Raw genomic sequence first — 16,246 nt, 5'->3', positions numbered from 1 at the left:
AGGCAGTTTAGTTACGACCTTTGTGGTCATGTGGAGACAAACAGGAAGTTCAGGAACAGCCTCTGTGGTCACATCAGGGCAGACTGAAATCTCAGGGATGAACTCCGTAGTCGCGTCAAAGCAGACAGGAAGTCCACGAGCTGGAACCGACACAGGACTGGACTCTGGGCCAGAAACGGGAATGAGCAGACTTATGAACCGACATCACCGGTGTATCCCCCAAACAGGAAGCCAATCTCCAATGCCTAGGAATCCCCTTGGTATCTTCAAATACAACGTTCATAACAGACGTAAAAACAGCGTAGCATCCATGACGGCTGGAGACTCTGGCTTCTCTGGAGACTCTGCGACTCCCACAGTGAATGCAGAGCCGCTCAGCTGTAATGCTAAGTCAATACAATGTTCAAAAGTCCAGCTAGGGTCATGCAACGGCATAAGTGAGCTGAGCGGCTCAGATAGCCCTCCATGGAAAAATATCATTAGGCATACCATGTCAATACAAGTCAAGTGGGCCAGCTCCACAAAGTCAATCACAAACTCCTCAATTGGTCGGTCTCCTTGACAGAGATGCATAATTTGTGCTGCCTTATTCAATTTTGGTCAGTCGTTCTGTTACATTTGAGCTGTAACGTGTGAGCTGTAACGTGTGAGCAGGGACGAGGCAGAGAGAGACAATCCAGATGCAAGCACAAGTTTATTAGCAGAATAATCCAAGAAAAAGAGTATAATCCACAAAGAGAAGGCAGGGGAGCAACGACAGGAACACACATAAAGGAACAACGACCGACAAACAACAACATCCTGTAGCACAAAGACAGGTAAATAGACAGGTTAACAAGGGGCTGATGAGGGACAGGTGTGGGTGATTGGTAGTCATTGGAACTAATGAGGGTAACTATAGTGACAAACAGGGTACAAGGCAACACAGGAGCCAAACAAGAAAGTGAACACAGAAACAAAGGTAACAGAGAATACACTTCAACACAAAAGTCCTTATAGAACACAAGACAGCACAGGGATCGGGACACTAATGCTCACCAAGGCTGCATTTATTTGACCAAAAAATACAGTAAAACAACAATAATATTAAATATTATTACAATTTATGTTATAAAATTATATTATATTACAAAATATTACTGCTTTCCAGGCCCGGATTGGCCATCTGGCAATTCTGGCACATGCCAGAAGGGCCGGTGTTATTTTCTATTGTTTTGGGCCGAGCTGACCACGTTGCTTTCCTTGATCATTTCAAATTCACTTCCCGCTACTTTTTCCCATGCTTTTTCCCTCTTCCTCGCTATGTTCCTCGCGCTCGCGCCGCTGCTACTGTCTTCTTCTTCTTCTTCTTCGATAGTAGCCTAAGCTACTGTCTGTATACTGCCACCTGCTTTACTGGAGGTCTAGCACCCAAGTGCAAGCCGCCACTTCACAGACACAGATAGTTGCGTGTTCTGAGTTAACACAATCAGAGCGTAAAAATACGGGATATTTACGGGAAAATACTAAAACGGGAAGACAGCGGGAAAAGAGCTAAAATATGTGAGAAACCTGGAAAAAACGAGATGGGCAGGCCCATATTTATAGGGGGGTTTCTCCCCCTAGCTACTGGCAAGTGATATTGCAGGACGTGCATGAGGACGTGATAGGCAGAGGCCTTCCCCTCTGCCCAAAGTAATATGCTCCACGTCAAGAGTACGCAACCAAAAGCGGGGAAAGAGTAAAACAAATCTTGCTAGCATGTCAGTGGCCGATCATTGAAAGGGTAGCGGAGAAGAGCGCGCTAATGCAACGGCTGCTGATTTAATAAGGTAGGTCATGCTTCTTTTTATCATATATATTCTATTGTGGTTTGGTCATGGTACTTTTTCTTTATTAAGCAGTTGTGTTGTGTGCGTCGGGCCGCCGTGCCATGCTCGTGTGTGCGTGTGTTTTTGGCCGCTGTGCCATACTTGTGTGTGTGTGTGTGTGTTTTTGGCCGCTGTGCCATGCTCGTGCTGTGAATGTGTATGGACTAAGGTCTATGCGCCTCAGTCTTATATCCTGACGTGTATGCCTACAGTGTGAAAGTCATTGCTGCCTTGTATGGTGTGTCTCAGTGGGAAAAAATTTCAGATTCTGGGGATTCTTTTTAACGTCATCAATTAGTTGGGCCGGTTGAAAACCACAAATGCCAGGGCCGAATTTTGGTCCCAGTCCGGCCCTGCTGCTTTCTATGTGAATATATTTCAAAGGTATTATTCCTGTGATCAAAGCTGAATTTATCATCATCATTGCTCCAGTCTTCAGTGTCACATGATCCTTCAAAAATCATTCTAATAGGCTGATTTGATGCTCTGATTTCTGTTTATCATCAATGTTGTGCTGCTTAAAATTTTTGTGGAAACCATGATCTTTTTTTATCAGGATTCTTTGATGAATAGAAAGTTCAAAAGAACAGCATTTATTTGAAATACAAATCTTTTGTAAAATTATCCAATGTAAAACACAAACAAACTAGTACTGAGTCATATTTATTAACTACAGGTTGGTTAGGGTTAGTTGCTTGAATTTCATTTAATAGTATTACTACAGTATATGTAATATGTAACCATAGCCACGTTTCCATTACAGATTTGCGCAAAACATTAGCGATATTTCCTAAATGTCGATAAAAAACTATTGCGAAATGATGGCGTTTCCATTAACCAATGTTATGTGACTAAAATGTAATTTTCAAAAGTCATTCCAAAAATCATGGCAATGGACGGATGTTGGTAGGTTTACGTACATCCCAGCCCCCGCACTAGCCATAATTTTTATACTTTTATAAAATTTTATATTTTATACTTGGGAGCGGCTGAGTATGAGGTGTTTCTGGGTGTTTCTCCCTCATATCTGCTTCAAGGTCTTGATAAATTGTGGCATTTCTTTGTTGTTTAGAATCGAGTATTCTCGTAATACTTTAGTCTTTTATGAGTTTAATGAAGAACTGTCTCATCTTCTGTCCAAACATACCCGGCCATCTATGTCAGGTGACCTGTAAATGCGCAAAAACTGTTTCCATTGCAGTTTTGTGACATTCCTTTTTCTAACTGCCTGAAAAACCCCACTTCATGCGAGCATAAAAACATTTTTGTGATATATGTGAGTTTATGCAAAATTTACGTTTCCATTGGCCATATTTTCAATTCAAAATTTCAATTTGCACAATTTGAAGGGTAATGGAAACGCAGCTTTTGTCACCTTGAATTGAAGCATTACCAAATAAAGTTCCCCAAAAAATCTTTCCGACCCCATTTTTTTCCTCCTTAGGGACTGTTCGTTTTTTATTTAATGGGCTACCGGAGTTTTGAGATCTACTGTATAGTCAAAATAGACTTGACCCTCCCTTCGCCAGCAACACATTTTTCTATGACCCTCCAAAATGATTGTGAAAAAAGGCATGACCCTTCCCTATAATTTATTGATTACTTCTGTACTGCTTTGCGCTTGGCAAAGATGTTCAGATATCTCTATGCCTAGTAGACCTACAACAAATGTTCATTAAAAAGAGTCCTGTACAGTGGGACATATATCTACAAAAAGACTGGTCTGTGCGATCAATAAATGTACCACTTTAGCACGAGTGCCATAACTCCGTTACTTGTGTTTGTTTTCAGAAATGATAACAGTCGTGAAATATGGATATTTAAATAATTAATAGATTAATAAAACGAAAGAAAAAACTGCATACTGCTGAGTTTGGTTCATTTCTGTGAGGCGTGGCGCTTCACAAACAAGTTGACGGAAACGAAACCGAGACCGCAGTTTGTTTGTTTTCTTTCTTTATTTTACAAAAGCACAATGTTGTGTTTTATTGCGAGTGTACACAAATATAAGTGAAAACTTTGCAGTTTCGAATGATGTCCTGTACAAAATAACGGAGCATATTTTTATGATTCCATCGCGCCGGCGCCTCACACACACACACACACACACACACACACACACACACACACACACACACACACACACACACACACACACACACACACACACACACACACACACACACACACACATTCCAGCATTGCAATCTTGACATCGCAGCCTGTTCATTATCAAAATAAAATAGACAACCTAACATATAAAAAATTACACTGCTCTGTTTAAATAGTCAGTAGTACAATTCGTGCCATTCAGCGTAAGCACCACTCCACTGTGATGTTTCCAAGCACATTTTTGCACATGCAAGAGTTGATATAGGAACGTGAGTGAAGTATGAAGCCTATAATAAATAATAATTTAGCATCCAAATGCATTGCGAATATTGAAACATTTTAATTCGAATGAGAGAGTTACGTGAGCAACGCCGCTCACTTTCACTTTAAATTATTTCGTTTTGGCTTGTTTATAGTTTTTTTTTTCATTCTTGTCCTGTTCGGGAATATCACTACATTTAAAGGATTTGTTGTGGAATATTTTTAGTGTACTTTTTAAGCATACAGCAAACGATAGTAGGCTATTAATTGGTTAAAATTCTTATGGTCGGTTGGTTAACTGGTTAATTAGCATCCCTGTATATACTATAGCTAGATCAAAAGAGTGCAGAATCAACTTTGTGTTGTGATCGCTTCAAGGATCAACCAGTGCTTGTGCATCATCAAAAGCATTTGTGAACAAAAGTGCTGAGCTGAATTTTTGTACCCTCTGTGCACAACAGTGTTTTAAACGAGAATAAAGTAAAATGCGCCTTTAGCCCCATTGTATAAGAATTGGCCTATATAGGCCTATTGGTCATGTCAATTTCTTTTTTTTTTAAAGTCGCTTTTGAAAAAGTTTGAAAACCACTGCTTTAAAGCTTTGACTTATATATACCTATTTTCCTTCGGTGGTCCATTCCCTTAGCAGTTAATTTTGGTATACAATATTTCAGATAAAGCCACCCTTGAATTAAAACAACAACAAAATCTCTGATTGGTTGCATTACATGTCAGTAAAACAATCTTTTCCTGTCTAAATGGGTGGTTCTTTGCCAGAATTTGGACCAGACTTGATTCTGCTAGTCAAAGTCTCAATGCATGACACTACACTGTGCCAATAAAAACACCCTTTAGCACTGACTTTACTCAATATAGAGCACGTCCACCCTTAGCTTATCATGTAAATATACGTACATTAGGTAAACTAACTGAAAACAGATAGGCCTAATTCTCTTACTGACAGAATCCATCAAACCCGAATAATACATACTAGCTGCAGTGACGGACATAATCAGGTCACTGTCAGTTATTCCACTGATCTAATATCAGACCCTTTAGTTCTGCATGAATACCTGTATTAAACAGCATGTCTGAAGTATATGAGTTTTCCGCTGACATTCTTCCTGCGGAATAATACAGAGTCATGTTTCAAGTGCTGCAAAAAGCACCTCCTTCCAAGGAGAACTAATGACACGATCTATCTGTCAGTAGATGCAATAACTGTAGGCTGTCACTCAATACTAGGGTCCCGCCCCCTCCATGCTCCTCCACTCACCCTGAAGCCTTTTAGACCTGTCAATAACTCTTTAAGAAGGGGAGGAGGTAAAAGAGGTGAAAGACAAATATCTCACTCAGCATGACATTGAGTGGTGGGGTTTCCCTCATGTACTGCATGACTAGATTAAACTTCAAGACAGCATATATAATGGAGGAGTCAATAATACAGCGGCTCAGAATACAGGCCTCCAGGTGGTTGTCACAAATGCAAATAAACGCCTATGAGACTGTTTATACAAGACTGGAATGATGAAGGTTAAAGTTCTGTAACTCGAACATGGCTGTATGTCTATCAACCACTTAGGCATAAAGGACAAAGTGAGAATCAATTTAGAAAAGAGTATGAGGTGCTTTAAAGCCTATATGAATTCAACCCCCAGCCGAAAAGGCATCTGCTCCTCAGATTTCTCTGCCGAAAAAGGAAGCTTGTCGGCAACGCGAGGAGCTTGGCAGCGAACGCAGCGTCTCGTTCCCTATTCAGAGAATAAAGGTTACACCAGTAAACAGAGACGTTCTCTTTCATAGGTTCACTCAAAGCTGCGTAGCTAAGACGCAGTGGGAACGAAATACCAAACTCGCCAAGCTAAGTGCTGCCATAACTAGTACAATGACCAGATAACTTACATGACTGGATCAAGCAGACAAAACATGGGAACCTGGAGCCATGTCGAGATTAGATTACCCTGGTAGTAATCTCTATTAATCTCCTGTATTATTACATTGTTTGATACAATATTGTTTTATTTGATATTATGTAAATGTGAATTTTTATTTTATATTGGTTTATTTATCATTACCATATGTTACTTGTATTTATATTGTTTGAAGATTTAAGTTAATATTGTATCCAGTTTGGCCCTGTAAATAGACAAAGTGTGTGCGGTTTCGTTTTCTTAAGTACCGTTTCAAGAACCGTTTAAGCACCGGAACCGTTTAAAAAATACCGAGTAGGTACTGGTATCGGATAAAACCCAACCGATACCCAACCCTATTGACACAAAAAAGAAAAAAACCAGCACACGCAAATAAGTGTTGACAATCACAGCGCCATTTTAAGTGAATTCACCTGAAGACTTCTCTCAAATCCCATACCAGCACAAATCTCTGCCCTTGAAGTTCCAATAATTTAACCTCTAACCCTCACTTAAAGATTTCTCAGACTGTCAATATGAATATACATGCTCTCCCAAGCCTCTTCACCTCCCCCCAAAACAGCACACATTTTATTTTCTTCCCAAGCCACAAGAGTGCGTGAATGATGTGCCCAGCAGAAAGCCTGTTTTCTTAAGTTTGATGCTGATGTCCTGCTTTGAAGCCTGCTTTCTCACAGACAAGTCAGCGACACCCTAACTAGACATGACATATTTTTGCTGAAATAAGTTCCCCAACAGGGCACGGCTTATTAATAGACATTTTTCACTTCAGCCAGTGCATTCCTCAAACACAAAGCTTTACTTTGAAGAGAAGATGGATCGCATCAGATATCTGACATGTAACATATCTGACATGTGGGAGACAGATTGTGCTTTAGGAGCGTGAAGATGTGAATGCAATAATTTGATTCCATATGATTTCAGACGTAAGATCTACTCTACAAACATTCAATGGCACAAAAAAAAGGTAATTTTTGCAGACAGTGTGTGATGTTAATACATAGTAATAATGCTGTAATAATACAGTAATAACAGTCCTGTCACTGACTGTCGCCTTCGGTCTGTCAGCAGAGTCTCTGTTAGTCGTGTATTTTGGATTAACCTTTGGCCTCGCTCTTTGATGAACTTACGAGGGTGTGTTCACAGTATCTCTCAACTACAATTTATTAAGAACTAAGGAAACAATTTTACCCCAAGGCTTTTAAGGGTGGAAAAGTTGCCTATTTAAGGCTTAATCAATCAAATTTAACTTTTTAGCATGAAAAATACAAACGACACAACGATGACAACTTTAAACTGAACCCTAAATATTGTTCAACAATAAAAAATGTTGCCACTTCGGATAGGGCTTATTTCATATGGAGAACTAGAAGTACCATTTAAAAATAAAATGAAAGAATTATCAATTTATTAATAAAAAAGACTGACAAAGCAACTGACATTTTTTTAAATAATTAGTTGTTACATTTAAAAACATAGTTTGAAATCTATTTGTCAATTAAAAAAACAATGCTTTTAACTTAGCTTTTAGACATGAATTACATTTAAAGCAGTTTTAAATGTCTATTAATTTGTCAAATAATTTGCTATTATTTTACTGTTACATTGAACTAAACCTATTTAAGTTGTTTAGGGTTAGGGTTAAATTGGTTATTTATTCCTTAATTATACTTTTAAGTGGCACACCTAGATCTTCATACTGCTAAATTCCTCCTGAAGCCAAAAGAAACCCATCCACCAATGTCCATTATATTGAGCTACATGCAGTACATTTCATGGCAGCAGCTTGAAGGGTTAATTCCTACAGTGGCTGCAGTTTGCATTATAAAATGAGATCCTTTGAACTTGCCATGGCCGGAACAAAGTATGTAAATAAATGTAAAACACATAATCTTTATTTATCAGACCAATGCCAGACAGATGGATCGGCCCACCTGGGAATCCTGCCGACTCTCCAGATGTCTAGTCCGTTGTGATCTGCAGGCCAGATCCGAATGAAAAGGACCATGAGTGTCTCCTTAAACACAAAAAAAAAAACTAAATTAATATTTTCTTCCTTTAATCGGTCGGACATTATAACAGCAGCGAGACAGATTACCAAAAATGGAAAAGATTACAACTCTGATATGTAAATCCTTGTTGGTATTTACAGATCAAATACTCTGTAGGTGCTTTTCCACCATTGGGCCACACTGGCCAAGCCGGTACGGATACGGTATCATTTTCCACTCTGGGGCTGATAATGAAGCTCATTGAAATATAATATAAATGCTGAAGTCGTTGCATTGGAAATGCAGTGTATAAAACGCTATATAAATAAATGTGACTTGAATCATCTTTTATGAGACTATAAACAAAGATTTACGGAAGCTATTTCTAGACGCATCTGGACGATATGAAAATTATATTCATAGCGGTTACCTAGCGTTTTAAAGTTTCTTTTAGCTATACTAAATAATTAGTTTGACGGTGACTGCTGAAACGGTGTTTACCCATTTAATATTTCCTTTATGTGCAAGCTGTTGTAGATTACGAAAGACAATAATGTTTCTACCTCATTCATTAATTAAAGTATAGTTTTAGACCGTATGTTATGCATTATGAAGCCAATGTTTGTCTTTTGCGCCATAATGTTTTGAAACAGTAGAAGTCAGAATGTCCTTTCTGGCTATGAAGTTTTTCAAAGTCCCTTTGTGGCTTCCAAACCCCATGTCTCTGGCCTATACTCACACTCTATTTATGCAGGAAAATGAAGTTGAACACTTGGCCCCTCCTAAATCTGTAAACTACAATTAAGCTAAATTCCAAGTTTATTTCCAAACGCCGTCCTTGTTCCAGACCATGTGAGAGGCTGGAGTCTAAAATTATAACACTTTGGGTCAGGCAGGCTTTGGGTCAGCCAATTCCTCTACGTCTGTCTCTGAGCATGAGAAGTGGTTAAACATACTTGTGTCATCCGTCATGGGCAGACACATGCAAGAACTTGATTTAAAATATGTATATACAGATGATGTGATTACGTCTGCCGTCAATCAATACCGTTTTCTTTTATCAGTACGACTTCGGATTTTGATTGACAGCAGGGCCGGCCCGTGGCATAGGCGGAATAGGCAAGGTCGGGGGACTTAGTTAAATTTTTGTGGAGTTTTTTTGCTTTATTTTGTAGTATTTTGAATTGATGTTTTTAAAATAGTATTAGTAAAAAAAAATCTAAAAAAAAGATTTTTTTTTTTTTTACTAACACTATTTTAAAAACATCAATTCAAAATACTACAAAATAAAGCAAGAAAACTCCACAAAAATGTAACTAAGTCCCCCGACTCCGGTCCGGCGCATCAATCTTGCCCCGCCCAGTGAGTGCTTGAAGTGCGACACAAACAGAGCGCGCGCGATCAGTTTACTGTTGGTAATTTGTTGTGTAGCGTCGCCCCTCCCTGCAACCAATGTAGACAGCATTTCTTTCGTTTGAGGGCACTTAACACACTCAAGCACCCCGTAGAAACGGGCCTGGCAGCTCACGCCAGGTCTAGACATGGTGAAAGTTACCTGATTGTGACGGATGGCCAAATTTACATGACATATTTTAAATTAGCATTATAGTCTATAGTTATTTTTACCTTAAACTTTATGCTAACAGTTGTTCTGAGTTCTCCAGAGGCCACAGACAGTGTGATTTGTAACAATCACGTCAGTTTTTTTTAGACGCATTCACTATCACTTTTATTAATTAATGTTTTACTCTACAGTTGTGCAGTTTTGAAGGGGATATATGGCATTTTTTAGATTTATTTGCCAAAATTATTAATGATATTTATATAGGCTACAGGTTTATTAAAAGTAGCAACGTTTTATGTGAAATTAACATTAAAGAAGACATTTCGCAGTTTCATTCATTCATGAAAACATGAAACGTGCCATAGTTTAGTGGAAGATTGCTGCCATCAACTGCAAAACAAACACTTTTGCTAGCGCTCAATGAATAGTTTGTGCAAGAATGACATTTGGACGATGACATCACTGTTTTATCCAGAGCGGCTATATATACTGAACAAAATTATAAACGCAACAAAACTGTAAAGCTGTAAATCTGCCTTGAAATAATCTATATTGTAAAAAGCGCTATAAAAATAAAGGGGACTTGACATGAATGCTAGATGTAATGCTCTTGCTATTTGTGTTTAGGCTGTAATGTGTGTATATATATATATATATATATATACATATATAGGATAAATAATCATGAACATAATGACAGGGTGAAATGGGCTGTGATGCATGGGGCACCAGGTAAAATCTTGCCTAGGGCTGCAAATTGGCCAGGGCCGGCCCTGATTGACAGGCATGCAATTGGAAATCAGTGTCACACCTTGTCATTTCACAGGGTTGTTGTCTTCCTTACGGCGACCCATAGTCAAAAAGGAGAAAACAAAATTTACATCTGACAGGGGAGGAAGGGAGTGTGAGGCCTACACTATGCCTTCAATGCTGTGGTTGGAGAGGACAGTTGTGTAAAGACGAAGCATACATGTTCCGTCACACAGTCACACTATCTGGCAAAGTAAATTAAATGGATTTTAGCACACAATATTCTTGCAATTCTGGCTAAATTATATTTTATAATACATATATTCTGGCTATATAATAAATACAAATTCAATATTTTCTTTTATTAATTATTTTATTTCACACATATATACAAAATAATATATATATATATATATATATATATATATACATACAGTATAGTATAAGATATATATATATATATATATATATATATACATAACAGTATAGTATAATATACTATTATAGTATAATAGTATATGTGTGTGTATATTATATATATATATATATATATATATATATATATATATATATATATATATATATGCACAAAAAGTGAACAAACAACTGCAAATAATACGATTCAGATATGTGTTCTTATATCTAAATTTCAAAGAACTCCCGTTTCAAAGGCTTTCGAGCAACAATAGAAAACACTTTTACACTTTTTGAGAATACCACAAAAGAGTGCAAGTTTTTTACAAAGTTTCCATTCAATTGTGTGGTTTTATTGCTTTATTCTTTCTTTTACGATGTTTACTGTTTATTCTGCATTGGCATTAAGGCTCTGAACACAAGCTCTCTTACGCCTTCCGGAAGGAATTTATGAGACCAGAGGTTCATGAGAGGCACTGTCATTCCTACAGACGCGAGACTGGGACAGCAGTTGTCCTAGAGATTAATTATACCTAACATGGCAATCCAAGAGGGCAAAACTTCATAGTGGAGGTCTGCTTCACTTGTGCTGTAATCCCCTCGAAACCAAAGAGCTCTGAGATCAAAAATGAGACACAATACCTCTGTTTCATGCTGTAATCCACATGTAGAAAGGGGTGTATTTAGAAAGACATGCTTAATCCCAAGCAGGTTCATATGACGTAAGCCACATGTGGTGCAAACCTGCACATATCTGATGTAGGCATGATGGAGAGAGATGGAGTGACAAGTGAGACAGATAAAAGGACAGACAGGAAAAAAGACAGAAAAGAGGAACAGAAAGCCAGAAAGATTGAAATACTGATAAGTAGACAGACAAGTAGACAGAGAAAAATAGACAGATGGACAGAAAAATAGACAGATGGATGGAAAGAAAGACAGAGACAGACCATCAAAAGTACAGGAGAGGAACAGACAGAGTGATATGATAGACCAATAGAAAGTGTCTGTCTGTTTTTGTTTATCTGTCTGTTTTTTTTCGAAGGAAAATAACAGAAACTGAGACAGATGGATGGATGGATGGATGGATGGATTGATAAAACAGAAAGAAGAACAGCCAGACAGATAAAGATAAGGCTAGATAAGTAAATAGACAGACAGTTTCATCACAAACTGTTGTTTGGGAATTCCTGCCCTAAAATAGGACAGCAAACAAACGTATTGAAACATCTATTAGTCATGGACGTGTGGTACATGATTCTTTTGCAGAAAAAAAGAAAGAATAGAAGATCAAGGGGCATGTTTTTTCAATGTTGGGAACTATTTGAATCAAATTATCCAGTTAAGATGACTAGACAATTACTTGGACTGAAACAACCACTTCAAACAAAAGAGTGCAAACAGGTTACAGGTTTTCAGACATGAATGATTGAATCATTCATTCAGTGCTGAATCATTCAAAATATAACATCATGCATCTCTCAACGCTTTCTGCAGGCATTTCAAGCCACACAGATGCGGTTAGATAAACTCAGCTTAATAAAAAACATACAACTGAAATTGATTGGTCCTGATATATAACCTTGTGGTACTCCACTGACTGAAGGAACGTACGTGTGTCATGCTGTCTGGAATCACCCCCCTAACTACCATGACTCACTGATGAGTCATTCCCAGAGTAATTCCCACAAACACAGATCATGCACAATACTGTGTGTGGAAGCATGAGAATTCCCAGAATTTTGTAATCTCAATTTTTTAGCCCGGTTTTCTTGTTCTGTTTTTTTTTTCTTCAATTTTTAACAAACTGACAGTGGCACATAGGCTTCATTCATGGACGGTGGGTTAAAAACCATGTTAGATATCATGTATACAACCTAATTAATATCCATGAGTCCACCACACAACACATTGACACCTATGGGGTGCAGAAAAAGATAAAACACCCTCAATGAAACACACTAACTTGTGCCTTTACATTCAGGAACATTCATATGCATTGTTATGCTTCTACTTGTGTGTTGAGTCAGCATTAAACAGACTCATTCTATTCCGTCTGAATGAAAAGGCAGAGGCAGGAGACATGTGAAAGTAAACACAAACCTCTTGTGTTCAGCAGCGTTGTTACACAGTGAAGGTCTAATGGTTCCACACAAAATCTAAACATAATCCAAAGATAAACAGCTCAGTTTGGCCAACAATCACTGGGACGAGAAGAATCAACATATTTATCAGGTCCTGACATTTATATTATGGTCAATTTAATGCATATACATATTACGGCTGTATAGAGATTAAAAGTTGTAATCTAATTATTACATGATTAATAAGTACATCAAATTGGGCTGGAAATTACCCCCAAAAGATAATTTAAAGTCATTATTGTGTTAAATGAGAAAAAACGTCAAATGGACATTACAAAAAGTAGCTTTAGAATGAAATTTTTTATTTGATTCAACAAAGAATTTATCACACATAAAATTGCTACAAAGGGCATGTTTTTTCTGAATTAGTATTTATATATATTTACAGAGCAGTTCCGCAAAAGAAAGAAAGTCACACGTTTGAAACAACACAAAAAAAATTGGGGGGCAAACTTTCCAACTGCCAGTAGGGGGCGGTAACAGTCTGAATAAGTAAGTCATTGAGTCATTCATTGATTCGATTCGTTCAAATGGCTGATTCGTTCAGGAACTAAGTAAATGTCTCTCTTTATGAATGGGCCATTGAATCATTGGTTAATCCGATTAATTCACTCAAAACACAGATTCGGTCAGTAATGAAACCCCACTGAGTGTTGCTCTGAGACGCACAACAATTCTGCTCTGGGTTTACCGGTAATATTTTCGTAGGCAAAATTGAGCGTCTAAAATATAATACAATATTAACTTCTCATTTATTGAACTGTTGTATAAAATCATTATCACATTTGCACTCGTGCTATCGGGACAAAAACAGCACTAGTGTGATATTGCTTAACTATATCATCTGATATAAATATGAGACAAAATCTCATACAGGGGCATTTTTGCCCTGATATCTTGAATTTTAGGGTCATTCTAATGGCATTCTATAGGCTTCATCACGCAGTGAGTTGTTGCACTGCCTCATGATCTTCACCAATCAACTGTAAAAAATGTAACACTTGTTACACTTTATTTTAAGGTGAGACAGTTACTTATAAATACTGAGTAACAAATTAATTACATGTAATTACTATAGAGTTACGGTTAGGGTTTGATTTAGGGTTAGCTACTTGTAAATGTGCATAATTTACTGTTATTACTATAGTAAGTACATTTAGCAACGTGTAACTATGTCACCTTAAAATAAAGTGTTACCCAAACTTTTTACATTGCTAAAATTTATTTCTTTAAATAAAAGCAGTTCTTTTGAACTTCCTGATTTTTGTTTTTACAGTTACCACAAAAAAATGAAGCAGCACAACTGTTTTCAACATTGATAATAAGAAGAAATGTTCCTTGAGCATCAAATCAAAATATTACAATTATTTCTGGAGGATCATGTGACACTGAAGACTGGAGTAATCCAGCTTTGCATCACAGAAATAAATTACATTTAAAAATGTATTAAAATAGAAAACAATTATTACTTTTTTATGCATTTTTAATCAAACAAATGGAGCCTTGGTGAGTATAAGAGATTTCTTTAAAAAAAAGAAAAAGTTGTTTTAAAAACTTAATAACTCCAAAGTGACAGTGTATATATAGGGGTTGTTATTTGACCAAACCATGATTTTACAGGTTTTACACTTTATAAAAAGCAAATTCACTCAACCCTAGGGAGAATATTAAACATAACTGTCAAATGAAATACATGAATATAATAAAACATCCAGCGACAAATGCATAAAAGCACAAGTATGTGAGTGAATGTGCCTTTTTGACAGCAAAAGAGTTACTGATGGATTGAACCATTGCTGATTCTTTAAAGAGGCTCTAGCATGTTTTAAACAGAAAAGACTGAATTACATAGAGAGAGAATTACATTTTTGAGACAGAAACAAACAAAAAAGAGAAAGGAGATGAGAGGACTGGGAAACAGATGAATAAAAAGATGTCTGAAGCCCTTTTCGGCCACAGACATAAACAAACTGAGAATAGTTGACTGTTGCCATCCTCTCAGAGCCCCAGTTCGGTTAAACAAAGACTGAATCTACCTGGACAGCCATGCTTTCTCGCCCCACGCTAACTCAGTAGATAAATCCCACATAATCTGTAGTTAGATGTTACTCACCGTACAATTACGATTCTGCACAGATCAAATTAGGCAACTCCAGATCTACAGACCCATTCCAAGAGTTTACAGATATGAGTAAGGCTTCAGACATCTCTTCTGATTCACCGTCTGAGAACATTGAGCTATCAAGCAACAGACTTTTTCCACCCATTTGGTACTTTGTGTGTCAATAGACTGGGAAAAAAGTGCAGAACATCCAGTAAGAGATGACTGGAACAAAAACTAATAGTTGGCCAGCTTTCCAAATAGAGATCCATTATGGATTACGCTCGTATAAACATCTGTCTGGAAACGGAAAGGTCAGTTGAATAACTCCATATTATACGAGTTGGATACAGCTTGTAAATTGTTGGTTACAGGAAGTGACACTTACACTGATAAATTATTCTTGCTTTTGCAGTTTGCAACCCATTTTACTTTCATGAACGCTCGCATTTGAATATTTAGTTTCACTTAACAAGAAAAAAAAAAGTAGGTCAAGACTTGTAATTCATTGGATTGGGGAAAGTGGGTGTAATGTAATGCAGCCAGGTGATTGGAAGGAAAAAGTTGGATCGGTGACATCAAACAGAAAAGGAAACGGTCAATTTCATGCTCCTGTTAAAACAAATTGCTGAAATTGTTTGAACCAACAGGTGAATCTTTGAAGTTGCATAACGTATTCTCATCAAAACCCGGTGAATACAGTTGGAACGGGTCGTGAGTATCTGCATATTTTGGACACATTTCCTCCTGTACTGCTCACACGAGGGTTGACAATAACACGCCAAATCAAAAACGACACACGCTGATTCTCTTCCAGATCACGCTTAAGGTCCATCCATCAGCGCAGCTTTTATATGTGCCAATATGAAAGCATAAAGACTGAAATATGTTTCCACTTATTGTTTAAAGGACGGAGGATTACGGAGGATTACAGAAGGGTCTTAAATACCCTCTGAATTGCTTTGACTTCTTTAATCTCTCTTAACTCACTGCAGTGCCTCTGAACACCATCATCCAGCCGTGTCACTTTGAGAGATCTGCTTTATCCCTCACGCTGTCAGTCACTCAACCCCTCAGCTTTCAGAGGCTTTTTCCAAGGTCGTATCCCAAGAACTCAAACGTTTGCAC

General features: G+C 37.6%; 2 protein-coding genes across 6 annotated transcripts in view; both read right to left on the bottom strand.

Annotated features, from left to right (window-relative positions):
* znf469 (zinc finger protein 469) overlaps positions 1-16,246 on the bottom strand; it is a 376,839-nt gene that overhangs the window by 120,499 nt on the left and 240,094 nt on the right. For all 3 annotated transcript variants that reach the window (XM_077211301.1, XM_077211302.1, XM_077211303.1), the window contains one exon: positions 8,089-8,171. The gene's annotated coding sequence lies outside the window, so the exon portion shown is untranslated. The remainder of the gene's footprint in view (positions 1-8,088; positions 8,172-16,246) is intronic.
* LOC143721168 (troponin I, fast skeletal muscle-like) overlaps positions 1-16,246 on the bottom strand; it is a 492,195-nt gene that overhangs the window by 295,716 nt on the left and 180,233 nt on the right. The window contains exon 1 of one of the 3 annotated variants that reach the window (XM_077211417.1): positions 12,289-12,292. The exons of the other annotated variants lie outside the window; for them this stretch is intronic. The gene's annotated coding sequence lies outside the window, so the exon portion shown is untranslated. Of the gene's footprint in view, positions 1-12,288; positions 12,293-16,246 lie in introns of those variants that run through there. 3 annotated transcript variants of the gene reach the window in all.

The sequence above is a fragment of the Siphateles boraxobius genome, unplaced genomic scaffold (genome assembly GCF_051911475.1).
Source record: "Siphateles boraxobius isolate OS27281-9 unplaced genomic scaffold, OSU_SipBor_1 65, whole genome shotgun sequence".
NCBI classification, from domain to species: domain Eukaryota; kingdom Metazoa; phylum Chordata; class Actinopteri; order Cypriniformes; family Leuciscidae; genus Siphateles; species Siphateles boraxobius.
This window is presented reverse-complemented; position numbering and strand designations above follow the sequence as displayed.